This window comes from Perognathus longimembris, chromosome 3 (assembly GCF_023159225.1).
Source record: "Perognathus longimembris pacificus isolate PPM17 chromosome 3, ASM2315922v1, whole genome shotgun sequence".
In the NCBI taxonomy this organism is placed as follows: domain Eukaryota; kingdom Metazoa; phylum Chordata; class Mammalia; order Rodentia; family Heteromyidae; genus Perognathus; species Perognathus longimembris.
The window spans coordinates 51,474,101-51,488,201 of NC_063163.1; positions in this window are offsets into that span (position 1 = coordinate 51,474,101).

Here is a 14,101-nt window from a genome sequence, read left to right on the forward strand (position 1 = left end):
GTGTCAGAAGATAAAAATCACTTGTTTGTTCAGCTTACACAGCTGATTTCTGTGCCCATTTCACATTCTTGTAGTATTGATCATTCTTACTTCTTGTAATGAACTTTAAAAGGTAACAGTTGCTCATAAAGGACTTGCATTGTATAGTATAATATAGGCATTTTGGAATTCATAGCTGCTCTTAGTTTCATAAAATAGGAGGATAGGGAACTCTCAATGTGGTCCAGTCTTAACATGTTTCACGAAAAGGCAGGTTCGATGATTTCCCATAAATAGTATTTCAATTTTGAATGTGGTAACACATTTATATTTATTTTGACTTTAGGAATGTGTCTGACTTCATTCATTCACTAACAGAAAGCAGTACAGATAGTTATGTTGCCTTTTACTTTTAAATTCTAGAGCATTTTAATGATGTGACTATGTCGGTTTAAGTGCTACTAACTGGAATGTCTGAAATATTGAGCCATTTCTCATTTGCCCAGTAAATGTGATTATTTTCTCACTCTTATGGTTCAATACAGTTTTCTAAAGGTTCACTAGAAGTAGTTTGTTTGTTTTTGGCTAGGTGGGCTTTTTATGGTGAAGGTTGGCCCTTTTTGTCGTTTTTCTGTAAGTGTGTGGCTCAGTTTCCTGAGCAGAATAACATTGTTATTTATTTTGGATTTCTGAGGTGCTTAGGTATAAATTGCATATGCTCTTTTGAATTCTGAAATATCAAATTAGCTTCGTTTTGCAGAGTATTACTTACTCAGATAATGTTGCTTTTTCTGACAGATTAAAGCTCTTATTAGTCATGATCAAAGGGGAAGAGCAAAATTATTTTATCAATCTTTAGCATAGGTTGGGACCTTAAACTGAAACAACACTGTATGAAGGTAGAAAATTGGCTTAAACATATAGTTAAATCCAGTGAAAGTGAAGAACACAGAAAACCCAAGCCCTTACATTCTAAAGCTTAGTTTTAAAGACCAAGTAGTTGGTTCTATATTTTAGCAATGACAAATTATGCTGCAATGAGTATAGTGGTGGTGGCTTTAGTGTGATCTTGCTTGTAATCTTATGGGTAGATGCCCAAAAGTGGGGTTGCTGGGTTGTGGGGGAGCTCTATGTTTAGCTTTCTGAGGAACCTCCATACCACTTTCCAGAGTGGTTGAACAAGTTTACATTCCCATCAGCATTTGCTATTGTTAGTTTTCCTGATAGTGGACATTCTTACTGGGGTGAGGTGCAATCTCAGTGTTGTTTTGATTTGCATTTCTTTTATGGCCAGTGTTGTAGAGAACTTCTCCATGTGTCTCTTGGCCATTCTCATTTCCTCTTCAGAGAAGTCTCATTTTAGGTCTTTAGCCAATTTGTTGAGGGGGCAGTTGGTTCGTTGAGAATTTGTTTTAGAGGAATTTTGAGTTCTACATATATTTTAGATATGAGGCCTTTCTCTGTTGTATGGCCGGTAAAGATCTTCTCCCAGTTTGTGGGCTTTCTGTTTATCTTGCAAGCTATGTCCTTTGTGGTGCAGAAGCTCTGCAGTTTGATGCAGTTCCATTTGTCCAACCTTTCTTTGATTTGTTGCATTTCTGGGCTGTTATTAAGGAAGTTTGTCCTGTGCCAAGGAGCACAAGTTTTTCTCCTACTCCTTGTAATGTTTTCAGGGCATCTGATTTTACTTTGAGATCAACCCAGATGCCCCTCAGTATATGAGTGGATCAGGAAAATGTGGTACATATACACAATGGAATTCTATGTCTCTGTCAGAAAGAATGACACTGCTCCATTCGTAAGGAAATGGAAGAACTTGGAAAAAAATCATACTAAGTTTAATGTATTATGTGAAGGTATTTCTTTTTTCTTTCATTTTTTTATTTCCTATGGTTTACCCCCTGTTGTCACTGTATTTGATTTTGGTACCCTAGGTATTGTATATACGTTTATCTGAATGAGGAAAGGGAAGGGGAACAACAAAATGGTGAGACAAAGGGCAAACCAATGCAACAGTGATACTCACAAGAGAATATGTTGGAATTGAACTGTACAACTTAAGGAGGCTAGGGGGAGGGAAGGTGGGAGAAAAATGAGGGAGTAGGTAATACTTTTGACAAGAAATGTACTCACTATCTTATGTATGTAACTGTAACCCCTCTGAACATCACCTTGACAATAAAATTAAATAAAAAAAAATCATACTAAGTGATGTAAGCCAGACCTAAAGAAACATGGACTCTATGGTTTTCCTCATAGGGAATAATTGGTACACATTTAGGTTAGTCATAGCATAAGATCATAATAGCCTAATAGCTATACCCATATAAACACATAAGATGATGTTAAATGAAATGAACTCCACATTATGGGAACAAGTGGTATATCATTGTTGTAATTATTTTCAACATTCCATGTGAAACAATACATTTTCCCCCCCTCATATTCACTTCCCATTTTTTTTTTTACCCCTTCTATCACTGTATCTCATCTGAGTACCCTGGATACTGTATATACATGTATTAGAACTGGGGAAGGGAAAGGGAATAGCAAAATCATGAGACAATGGATAAAAAGACAAATGATTCAAAAAGCAATACTTATAAAACCATTTGGTGTAAACAACTCTACAATATATGGGGGGAAAGGGAAGTGGGGAGGGGGAGGTGGGGGAAATGAGGGAGGAGGTAACTAGTTGAACAAGAAATGTACTTACTGTCTTACAAATGAAACTTTAACCACTCTGTACTTCACTTTGACAGTAAAGAAAAAAAAATTAAAAGACCAAGTAGTTTACCACTAAAATTTTGTTGTTTTCTTTTAATAGTTTAATTGATGATCACCCTGCTCAAATTATAAGTGGTAAATAAATTATAATAGACATTATATACTGAAGTGGAAAGCCCATTATCAGTATGCACATAGTCCTGGGTTTAAATCCCTAGCCCAGAATATATCTAAATGAATTATATACATATGTATGAATAATATATATGTGATCACAAGGTAGATGGCATGAATAATACATATAATGCATTTAATACATGTGATAGATATATAATATGAAATTAGCATGATCTATGATTTTAATAATATATGTTATTTTTTAAATGAAATCACAACTATAAAATGATTAATATCAGTGATAGTAAAATTTATGAGGTTTTATAGTATTCCTACTTCTTTTCTACAAAAACTCTTCTTAGAGCTGGGAATATGGCCTAGAGGTACAGTGCTTGTCTGGTATATATGAAGCCCTGGGTTCGATTCCTCAGCACCACATATATAGAATAAGACAGAAGTGGCATTCTGGCTCAAGTGGTAGAGTGCTAGCTTTGAGCAAAAAGAAACCAGGGACAGTTCTCAGGCCTCGAGTTCAAGCCCCAGGACTGACAAGAAAAAACAAAAAAAACACATCCTGATTTTTGTTCTGAACTTCAAATGATGGTACTCGGGGATTGCAATTTAGCATGTCCATCTATGTATGTAGTGCATCTTGATCAGTCACCCCTTCCATTTTTCTCCCCCATTTTGTTGGTTCTCTCCCCAGACTAATTTTCCATTTCTCACTTCCTTTATCATGCAAGGACATTGAGTGTTCTTGTATATTTGTTTTCTGTTCCCTTTTTCATTCATCCATCCCACCCTTAATCTTGTTTCAGTTCTTTGATATCCATGTTGTTAAGCTGTCCCTTAAATATTCAAAAGGTTTGCTCCATGACATTTCATTCCTGCACTATCGTGCTTCTCCTTGATTTTTATTGCAGGTGCTTTTACCTGTAGCTGAATTTTTGGTTAGAATAGTCAAGACCATAGCTTTCATCATTATAAACACAAATCAGATATCAGAATGTGTTCTGACATGGCTAGTTTAAAGGCTCTGCCACTGAACTGAAGTGCTGTGAATAGAATGGAAGGCTATTTAGCAAGGTAGGCACTCAGATGGATGTCACCAGAGAGATCTTCATGGTTTCGAATGAAATCAACTCCACAAACACCAGAAAACATGTCACAACATGCAGGTGATGGGAGAAAGTAAAGAGATATTAAAATTCTGATTTTGAGAAATGGCCAATTTCCAGAGGTAGATTGATTTTTTTTCACATGTGTATTAAACAAGACAAGACAGAAATAGGATATGAAGGATAATATTTTTATATTATGAATTCTTATAAGTATTTGGGTGAAGGATTTTAAAAAATATTTGAGTAAAGGTCTGATGTACTATGTATATTCAGTGGGTTTATGTATTGCAATTAGTTTTGTTGCAAGGCAGACTTAATAAGAGTTTTGATGTGTAATTCTCCTGAAATTATTAAAAAAGGCTTTGCTGAAGGTTTGAACTGTCTGATTTAGCCTTGGAGAGTGATAGGTGTTGCTATTTTAATGAACTAAGGCTTTGAGTTTGGGATTAAGTTTAGTGAAACCAAAGTAATTTGGTACTTTGGGAAATGAAATCTGAATAAAGTGGAGAGGAATTTAAAATCCTTCTCTCTCTTTTGGCTTCCTAACCTTCACCCACTCCAGTCTAACATATCTTAATTTTAGAATCTTTTTTTTCTTAAAGTGCATGCTGCATAACATACTCTAAGAAGGGCTGTTTAAATCTTCTCTTTTTTATAAATTACATTTTTGTTAATTTTAAGTAATTGTACAAAGGATTGTACATCAAATTGGTTCATAAGTATAATGTATCTTGATAAATGTCACCCACTCCTCCCAACCCAGCCTCCCCCCACCCCACCCCTGTTTTCTTTGTTGCATGTGTCTCACCCAGTGAAGCTATCAGTCACTACCTTAAAGGGGCAAGCCTCGGGCTGGGAATATGGCCTAGTGGCAAGAGTGCTTGCCTCATATACATGAAGCCCTAGGTTTGATTCCTCAGCACTACATATATAGAAAAGGCCAGAAGTGGCACTGTGGCTCAAGTGGTAGCCTTAAGCAAAAAGAAGCCAGGGACATTGCTCAGGCCCTGAGTCCAAGCCCCAGGACTGGCAATAAAAAGGGGTGGGGGGAGCCAAAATTCCAGGTGTTTTCCTAATAGACTTTCTATGCTCTATCTAGTCTTGTTACTTTTAGAGCCTCTCCCCACCCCCAATCTTAGACATATTTTGTGTCTGTTTGATTTGCTGCTTGATTTATTTTTCAGCTCTAGTTTTTCTGTGAAATTATCTTTGGTTTTCTACATGTTCACGTTTGGAGACCTTTGACTCACTTATCTCATCCTGAGGCACAGTTCTCAGAATCCCAACTGGCTGGGTCTTGAAACTCAAGTTACCCTTGTTCTTGGCTGGTCTGTAAAACCCTCTTAAAACACCTACTACTCTGGCTTTTGTAAGAGGCTCTGTTCTATAAATAAAATGTATTTTATTCCATTAGCTTCTTCTGAAGTTCATTCATCATTTATTTTCCCTCTAAATAGTATAGACTTTCACTTTGTGGCTTGTCCTGGCTTTTGCTGTTAGTTTGTTGGAACCTTACTTCATGAGAGTATTATTCTCAGTTAAAACATGTAGCTATATTAAGACATTTCTTTAAACATTGCTTTATCACGCTTTTGAGTTTTTGTATGAAAAAGAAAAAGAGAAAACAAAAATATGACCTAAACCATTTCCCTCATGACTATGATTTGAATGTATTTTCTTTGTAACACAGGGGACAGGAAGTGTTTCATATTTTTGAACTTTTAGGTTAGGAAATATTTGAATAGATTTTACTGCCTAGGCATCCTTTATCTGAAAAACCTATAATTGGAAATGTTCTAAAATCTGAAACCTTCTTGGTAATGGCTAAAACCATGTTCATAGAGTTTTAGATTCTGGGACATTTAAGAGTTTTGATTTTTTGATTAAAGAGTCTCAATTTGCTAGTAGTTCAAATAAAGTGGACATTTTGTTATTGTTATGAATTGTCACAAAAGTTTATATTATGCAAAATTTACAAAATTTACAAAATTACTTATTTAAATTACTTATTTCTGAACCCAGTTAGTATAGACTAGTGTTTCATCTGGATGGAACTGAAGAAATACTTTGATGTGAACCAATCTAGGCAGAACATTCAGATTCAGAAATAGAAGTCAGATGATGCTAAATACTTTTATATATGAGTGACTTATTGGCATGTAAATTACTCAGTGTGATGAAGTCTTAGACTATAAAGCGTTTTAGGAAGATTCACTTATCAGACTGTTTTCCAACATGGGTGGGATATTGCACACAACTGGTAAGTTCTGAAAAGATCATAAAGAATAAAGTTGAGAAGTCTTTTGCTCTATATTCACCCTTTTTCCTCTTGTTTTATTTTATGTGCTACAAACAGAACTTTGATTCATATTTGGATTGTCCAGCAATATCCTGTTTCTTTTGTTGGATATTAAAAGACATTTTGTGCAGACCAAAGTGGATATAGCTTACATGATATTGGTCTCAGCTAGAAAGATTCTAAATTTTTCAGTCTGTACAGAGTTCATCTTTGCTCTTAGCAATGAACACTTTGCTATAATTATTTATTTACTCATCTGTTCTCTATTGTGAGTCCCGGGCTGGTAAAGTACATGATGTAGCTAAGTTAGCATTAAGCTTATAGTTAATATTTAGTGACCCCCCACAGATTTATTAAAACATCTTTGCATTGTTGAGTCAAAATAACTATGCTATTGAGGTCTGTTTCACTGGAAAGATCCTTAGTAGAAAGTAATGCACTTGCTTCTGAAATATGATTGCTTAAAAAGTCTCTGCAGAGCAAGTCAGCTTCATCTTCAAGTTGGTCACTTAATCGTTCCTTAAGAAAACAGGCTTATGGAATTGTATAAATTCAGCCAGAGCTTGATTGTCCAGCCTTTCAAAATGTGATGGATTGCCACTTTTCTTGAGAGGTGAATAAATCATTACAAACTCATAAATCTTAGTAATCAGTTTTCATTCTCGTTTTAAGAATTTCTAGGAATAGTTCAGAGGGGTCCGTGAAGTAAAGATGGTAGAAGTAGGAAAAAAATCCAAAGTGAAAGCAAGAATTAAAATGAAAAATGTACGGTGTTGGCAAGCTTTTGTGTGAGCCCAGCTGACATGTATGTAACATCTTTGTCATGTGATCTTTGGAGATGGACTTCCCGAAGGAAAGCAAGTGTTGACTAGAACACCAGCTAACTGAAAAGGGTGTTGTCTACTGCCATTAGCAGGGTTCTCACTGAGTGATTCCTGGGATCTCCATCTTTATCCTCAGGAAAATAACAGAATCAGTGTTGAGCTGTGCAAATACTTGCCTTTGCTTTTATATGGACTTGAGTATGGAAAATATTGTCATATGATTTTTACGCAAAAGAGGAAGTTTTACTTTGCATCATATTGTAAGTATGTGCTGTCACAAGGTTTATTCTCAAAAAGAGGAAGAATGGAAGCTACAAAGTCCCTTTTCATGATCAAATACACAGGCACACACATAAAATTTATACACACATGTATTTGCTTTGGTGTAATATCTAAAGTGAACAAATCTACAAGATACAAAAAGTTCATTCTCTTTCTTTTTATTTTCTTTCTTTCTTTCTTTCTTTCTTTCTTTCTTTCTTTCTTTCTTTCTTTCTTTCTTTCTTTCTTTCTTTCTTTCTTTCTTTCTTTCTTCCATCCCTCCCTCCTACCCTCCCTCCCTCCCTCCCTCCCTCCTTCCCTCCCTCCCTCCTTTCTTCCATCCCTCTCTCTCTCTCTCTCTCTCTCTCTCTCTCTCTCTTTTTCTGTTCTAGCACTGGGGCTTGAACACAAGGCCTTTATATTTAGCTTTTGGTTTCAAGGCTGATGCTCTATCACTTCAGTAATATTTTCACTTCTGTTTCTTTTGCTGGTTAATTGTTAATTGGAGATAAAAGTATCTTTGATTTATCTGCCTATGGTGGCTTTGAACTGTGATTCTCAGATCTCAGCTCCTGAACAGCTAGGGTTATAGGCATGAGCTATCAAAGTCTGGCTGAAATTTTTTAATATTAAGTATTATTTAGGGGCTTTCTGTCATCATTGGTTTACTTATGACTATGGAAAAATTTAACCGAAGAAAAATATTTTTAATTGACAATGCAATTTTTTGTTGTCTTCTGTTATATCCTCAAGTAATAGGCTTGTGTCATTCAACAATGTGCTTTTATGTTTTATTCAACAGTAGTATTGTGGTTTGGTCATATATGCTCCTCCCAGAGTACATTGTAGGACATAAGATTGATTCTGTGAAGGATAGGAGGATTTTTATATTATTACCTTCTCACTCTGTGATACAGCATTCATCCTATTCGCTGAATGAAGCACCAGACAATATATTGGAAGTAGAGACTGGGTCATTACCAAACAGCAAAGCTGCTGGTGGCTTGAATTTGGACATCTGATTTTCCAGGATTGGAAGGAACAAAGTTCTATCATTTATGAGGTATTCGTCTTGACTCTTTTGTTACAGCATCTCAAACAGACTAAGATATCAATAGGAAGGATTATTTCCATTGATTGAGAGCTTGAAGTCTTGTGGAAATCACCAACAAGCAAGCACTAAGCAATCTTAACAATTTTGTCTGATTTGTTCCCTGATTTATCCTCACTCTGCAATAGTGACTGATATGTAATTGATGCTCAGTGGATGTACATTAAATGAATAGTATCTATATAGTCAGTGTTGTGATGGGGGAGGAGCCATAGTGGGAAGGGTCAAGGATTATCTTCAAAGAAGACTTATCTTCTTTGAGTGTTAAGTTGGAGAAACTAAATGACAAACTCCCTGCCCCATTATATCAAGTTTTAAATATTTTACATAGAATCAAACATCATTTAGAATATTATTATATATAGGATCTATACATAGGCTCTAAATGTCAAAGCGTAAATAAATTCATTTTAAAAGAGGTTAAAGCTATATATCCTTTGGGCTAATAAACTGATTTAAAGCCTAATATGTTGTTTAATGAATTTGTACAATGTGAGGGTCAAGATTTATTTGCCATATTCTTTTCTTTTTGTTCCACCATTATTGTGATGAACTTTTGTTTTGTACCTATCACATTGAGCCAATATAAAAAATGACATTGATACCCTTGTTGAGTTTAATCAGCAAACTTTTATATATTTTTGAGAATTTAGGCAAATATTGGAAAAGATTAAAATTATATTATGCTAAATGTCAATAAAAAGCTCTCTGAAGGAAAATTTTTATTTAACCAATCAGCAAATGTTTATTGAGAACCTAGTGTGAGTAGTGATGAGAAGCACAGATTCGTGGAGCTGTGGGGGTTGAATTTCACAATACTTTCATGAAGTAAGTGGGTTCTTAATCTTTTCTGTTCCTTCTGTTTGCTTCTTAGAAGAAAAATAGTAATAGTACTTAGAATAGTGCTTTATAACAGTGCCGAGAATAATGGTTGGAGCATATTAAGGTCTTTTAAGTATTATTATTGTCCTTAATTTTTTATATGCATTTTGTACTATGTGAAAGAAATTTTATAAATTCGTTACTAAACAATTTTATGTTAAATATTATTATCTGTGAGACATACATGAGCCAGTTGGAAAATTGTGTCAAGTTATAACAGCTATTTTGAGGTCAGTTGAAGTTGCAGGTATAATAATGTAGAATGGGTAGGGTTAGGAGAGATAGGGGAGAACTATGAAAGGGATGGCATTGATCAGGATGCATTGTATTCCTAACAGGTTGAATTGAAACCTCTCTACAACTACTTAAAGATAATTAAATAATGTAGAAAGTGTTGATAAGAACACAATAGTAAACATTGATAACAAGCTATCAATAGCAACACCAGACAATATATCCTCAGCATTAATAAAATATTGATATGTTTCAAAGGAAAGCTAATTAGATGATTCTCCTTAATTGGGTTTCTATGGATTTTGTGACATAAGATTCCTAGCACGTTCAAGCTGTTTCTCAGAACCATGTTATATGGTTAATAATTATCATTATTACACAAACACAAGTGTTATATAAATGATACTATGTGTGTAGGTAGGAAGACAGGTACACAGGTAGCTAGAGAGATGGATAGATTTCAAAATTTTTTAATGGAAGATAACGTTCTGAAAACTATACTATATGCAATAAACTATCATGTTTTTTTAAAAAAAGAAAAGACTTTCTCTGTGTCAATAATCGTGGCATTCCTTCATTACTTTTATGCTTTCAGAGAAAGTCTTGCAATGTACTTACACATAAGCTGGGGATTGGAGACAGAAAAGAATGACACATTGTTTTCTGTTCATAGTCCATGGGAGGAAAGGGTTGAGAATGAGGACACCCATGTATGGAGCAGTAAGGGATGCTGGTGAACTGAATATTTTGGTGTTATTAGAGTAACAGAGCTCTTTTGGGCACAGAAGAGTGATGGAAGAAGCAGCAAGATAAGAGGAAGATAAACAGACCAGAGATTGCTGAACCTTCCATATGGCCAAAATCCCCAAAGTGGGACTGAAAGCTTAAAAAAAATTCAGAGGGGCTGGGAATATGGCCTAGTGGCAAGAATGCTTGCCTTGTATACATGAAGCCCTGGGTTCAATTCCTTAGCACCACATACATAGAAAAGGGCCAGAAGTGGTGCTGTGTCTCAAGTGGCAGAGTGCTAACCTTGAGCAAAAAGAAGCCAGGGACAGTGCTCAGGCCCTGAGTTCAAGGCCCAGGACTGGCAAAAAAAAAAATCACAGAGACAGAAGAGGGCCAAAGGATGGATGATCCCTGATGAGTCTTACCTGTACTGAGCGTGGTGCTGGTGCATTGAAGAAATAAAGACTATTGAATATAAAGGCTTACTTTCTGGTAAGAGTGCTTTCCTTTTGAGAAGAATTATTAAAATTTCAACCATTAGGTATGATAACTGGTTGCCCTAATTTCTTACTGTCTCTCATTATACTTAAGTCCAACTTGACTATATAATTTGGCCAATCTAATTGAATGTTAGAGGATATAATGTGAGCAGAGACTTTACATTTATTTCAGTGATTTCATTTTTCCTGTTGGGTTCCCAGGCCTCACAAAAAATACACGGTCCAAATAGCTATCACACATTCAAACTGAAACCCAGAAGTGGACTAAAACCTTTTTCCATCCTTCATCAGCTGAGCCTCAGTCAACTCAAACCCAGGGGTGGGGAAAGAGATTTTAGTTACTATAAGCACTGAGGTTTCATGTCATTTGTTAAACAGCCAAAAACTGACTACTATAGTAATATGCTACAGCATACTCATGCTGGTGGAGTGGGACAGAATTCAACAACCAATCAACCAATCAACAAATCAAGTAACCAGCCAAATAAACAACCGACCAACCGACCAACCAATGACTTTCTTCTCTACTCTTAGAAGATTTTATAATTAAGGAATGGAAATACCTAAGAGGTTGTAGAAAGTCACTTTACTTTATTAAATTTTATTGGACTTCTTAATGATAACTTCTATTAGATATTCATATTCTTGGAAAAATAAGTAGCTGTACATTTATAGAAAGTGGATTTTTAATGTGGTTCTAGATCTCAGAAAGGCTATAATACTACATTTGGAGGAAGAGCTTGAAATTATAGAGAATAATAATATAAAATAACCACCTTTCATGAAAAACGTCTGTAAAGGGTTACAATTATTCTAGTCTACTCAAAAATTTCCTGTGCCAATATTGAATATTCCTAGGAGAGAGGAACCACCTGCATTTCTTTTAGTGCTACAGTCTAGAAATAAAGAAGACACTTAAAAATGATGTAGAATATTTCATGATATACTTAATCATTAAAAGTAAGTATTGTTAAGATATATTCATTTGCTTGATTTAATCATTTAACACCATATACATATATTAAAAAATGTTCTCTATATACCAGATACCTTAAACATAGCTATTATTTTTAGACTGGTACTGGGTTTTGAACTCAGGGCCTTATATTCAGTTATATAACCTGTTCAGCTGATTTTCTACCACTTGAGCCACACCTCTAAACCCAGATTTTTGCTGCTTAACTGGAGTCTCATGGATTTTTCTGCCTAGGATGGCTTTAATGTTTTTCAGATCTCAGCCTCCTGAGTAGCTAAACATCACAGGTGAGAGCCATGAGCAGCCAGAAAAATTTGAAATACTCTTCATAAAAGTAGTTATAGTCATGAGCAACTGGTGGCCAGCTCCAAATATAAACTTTATTAATTATATCTAACTAAAGCTTGAAAAGGATAATGTGCCATGTTGCTTAAACCTTAGCTTAATGAAGTTAATGCATTTATGTATAAACATTTCTTTTTTCATGTTGATCTTTTCTTTTTTATTTATTTATTTATTGTCAAACTGATATACAGAGCAGTTACAGTTTCATACGTTAGGCATTGGATACATTTCTTGTACTGTTTGTTACCTCCTCCCTCATTCCCCCCCTCTCCTCTCCTCCTTCCCTTTCCCCCCATGAGTTCTTCAGTAGATTTACACTAAACAGTTTTGCAAGTATTGCTTTTGTAGTTGTTTGTCTTTTTTTTACCCTGTGTCTCTCTATTTTGGTATTCCCTTACAGTTTCCTAGTTCTAATACCTGTATACACGGTTTCCAATGTACTCAGATAAGATACAGAGATAGTGCAGGTACAACCACAGGAGGGGGATACAAGAGGATCATCAACAATAGAAGCGACAGTTTCACATGGCATGTTGAAAGTAATTACAACAGTTATATAACAGTCGTTTCCAAAACATGGAGTTCATTTCACTTAGCATCATCTTTTGTGTTCATAAGGGTATAGCTATTGGGCTCTTGTGGTCCTCTGCTGTGACTAGCCTAAACCTGTGCTAATTATTCCCTACGAGGGAGATCATAGAGTCCATGTTTCTTTGGGTCTGGCTCAGTACCCCAAGACAGTAAACATTTCTTAATTAATGCTTTCCCAAACAATATCTTAAAATAACTGTGTCTTGGGAAAGCCACATTCTTTCAAGTGTAGCTTGAAATTTCCTTTGTGTCAAGGACTAACCTATAACTCAGTTGAATTTCTGATCAGAGTCTTATGAAATCTAGACATCAGTTTTTTCTGTTTATAGAGCTTAAGACAGAACTGATTATTCATTCAAATTCTATGGAAAATTTTCACAAGCAGACATGCATGTAAGCATGATTCAAAGTTTAACATAGATAAGTTCAGATTTAGCTCATCAAATGTTGGCAGACACATATGAAAATAAAGAGATTTTAAATTCTGTGTGGAAACAATATAGTATAATAAAGAAAATGTATATGAATTAATTTTCCATTTATGCTAGGTATAGATGATAATAATATTCATACCAAAGGGTTGTCAAAAAGATTAAATGAGGCAATAAATGCAAAGTGCTTTACAAATGTCTGTTATATAGATAATCATACATTTTGTCCAATTGACTTACATGACAGATAACTACAAGCTTAGACAGAGAATATTTCTACACTACTGCTCCAATTTAGTTCTATTCCTCCATATATACATACACATAATTCAGATTTCCTTCTCTTTATATGAAAGTTGTAGGGCTAGCTAGATATGCTGGTAAATCGCCTCACTTCAACTCAAGTCATGTTGTTCTATCATATAACCAGTTATTGAAAGATTTTTTGTGTTGAATAAGAATGAGTAAGAATGGGTGATCTGCAGAATTTTCTATTTTTCATGAGTCTTATTCTTTGTGTATTCAAACAGGTGGGTACCATTTCTCCAAAGGAAAAGCATCCTTTCTCTTCTTTCTGTGTAATTCAGAGGACACTACCAGGACAAGGACAAATACATTTGGTGATTACTGATAGCCATGTGCGTTCCTGAATTTCTCTCAAGTACTTGCTCTTGGTTTGGGACAAAAGACTCTGAGCAAAAACAATGGAAATCATTTTCTGGCCAAATTGGGTAGGGTATTTGTGTCTTGACCATTCACCCTTCTGTTGTGAACATTTTGGTTACTTGAGATGGACATGACAGTAGAGGATGCTCCTAAGTCACTAAATAGAGAGCCTTGAAATCTGTATAACCCTTGATGTATGTAAGAAATATTTATACTCTACTAAGATTTTGAGTTTGGAGTAGCAGCTGTTTTGTTTGAATAATAAAACAATGAGCACCTGAGAATGAGTTCAGTTAAAGACAAATAAT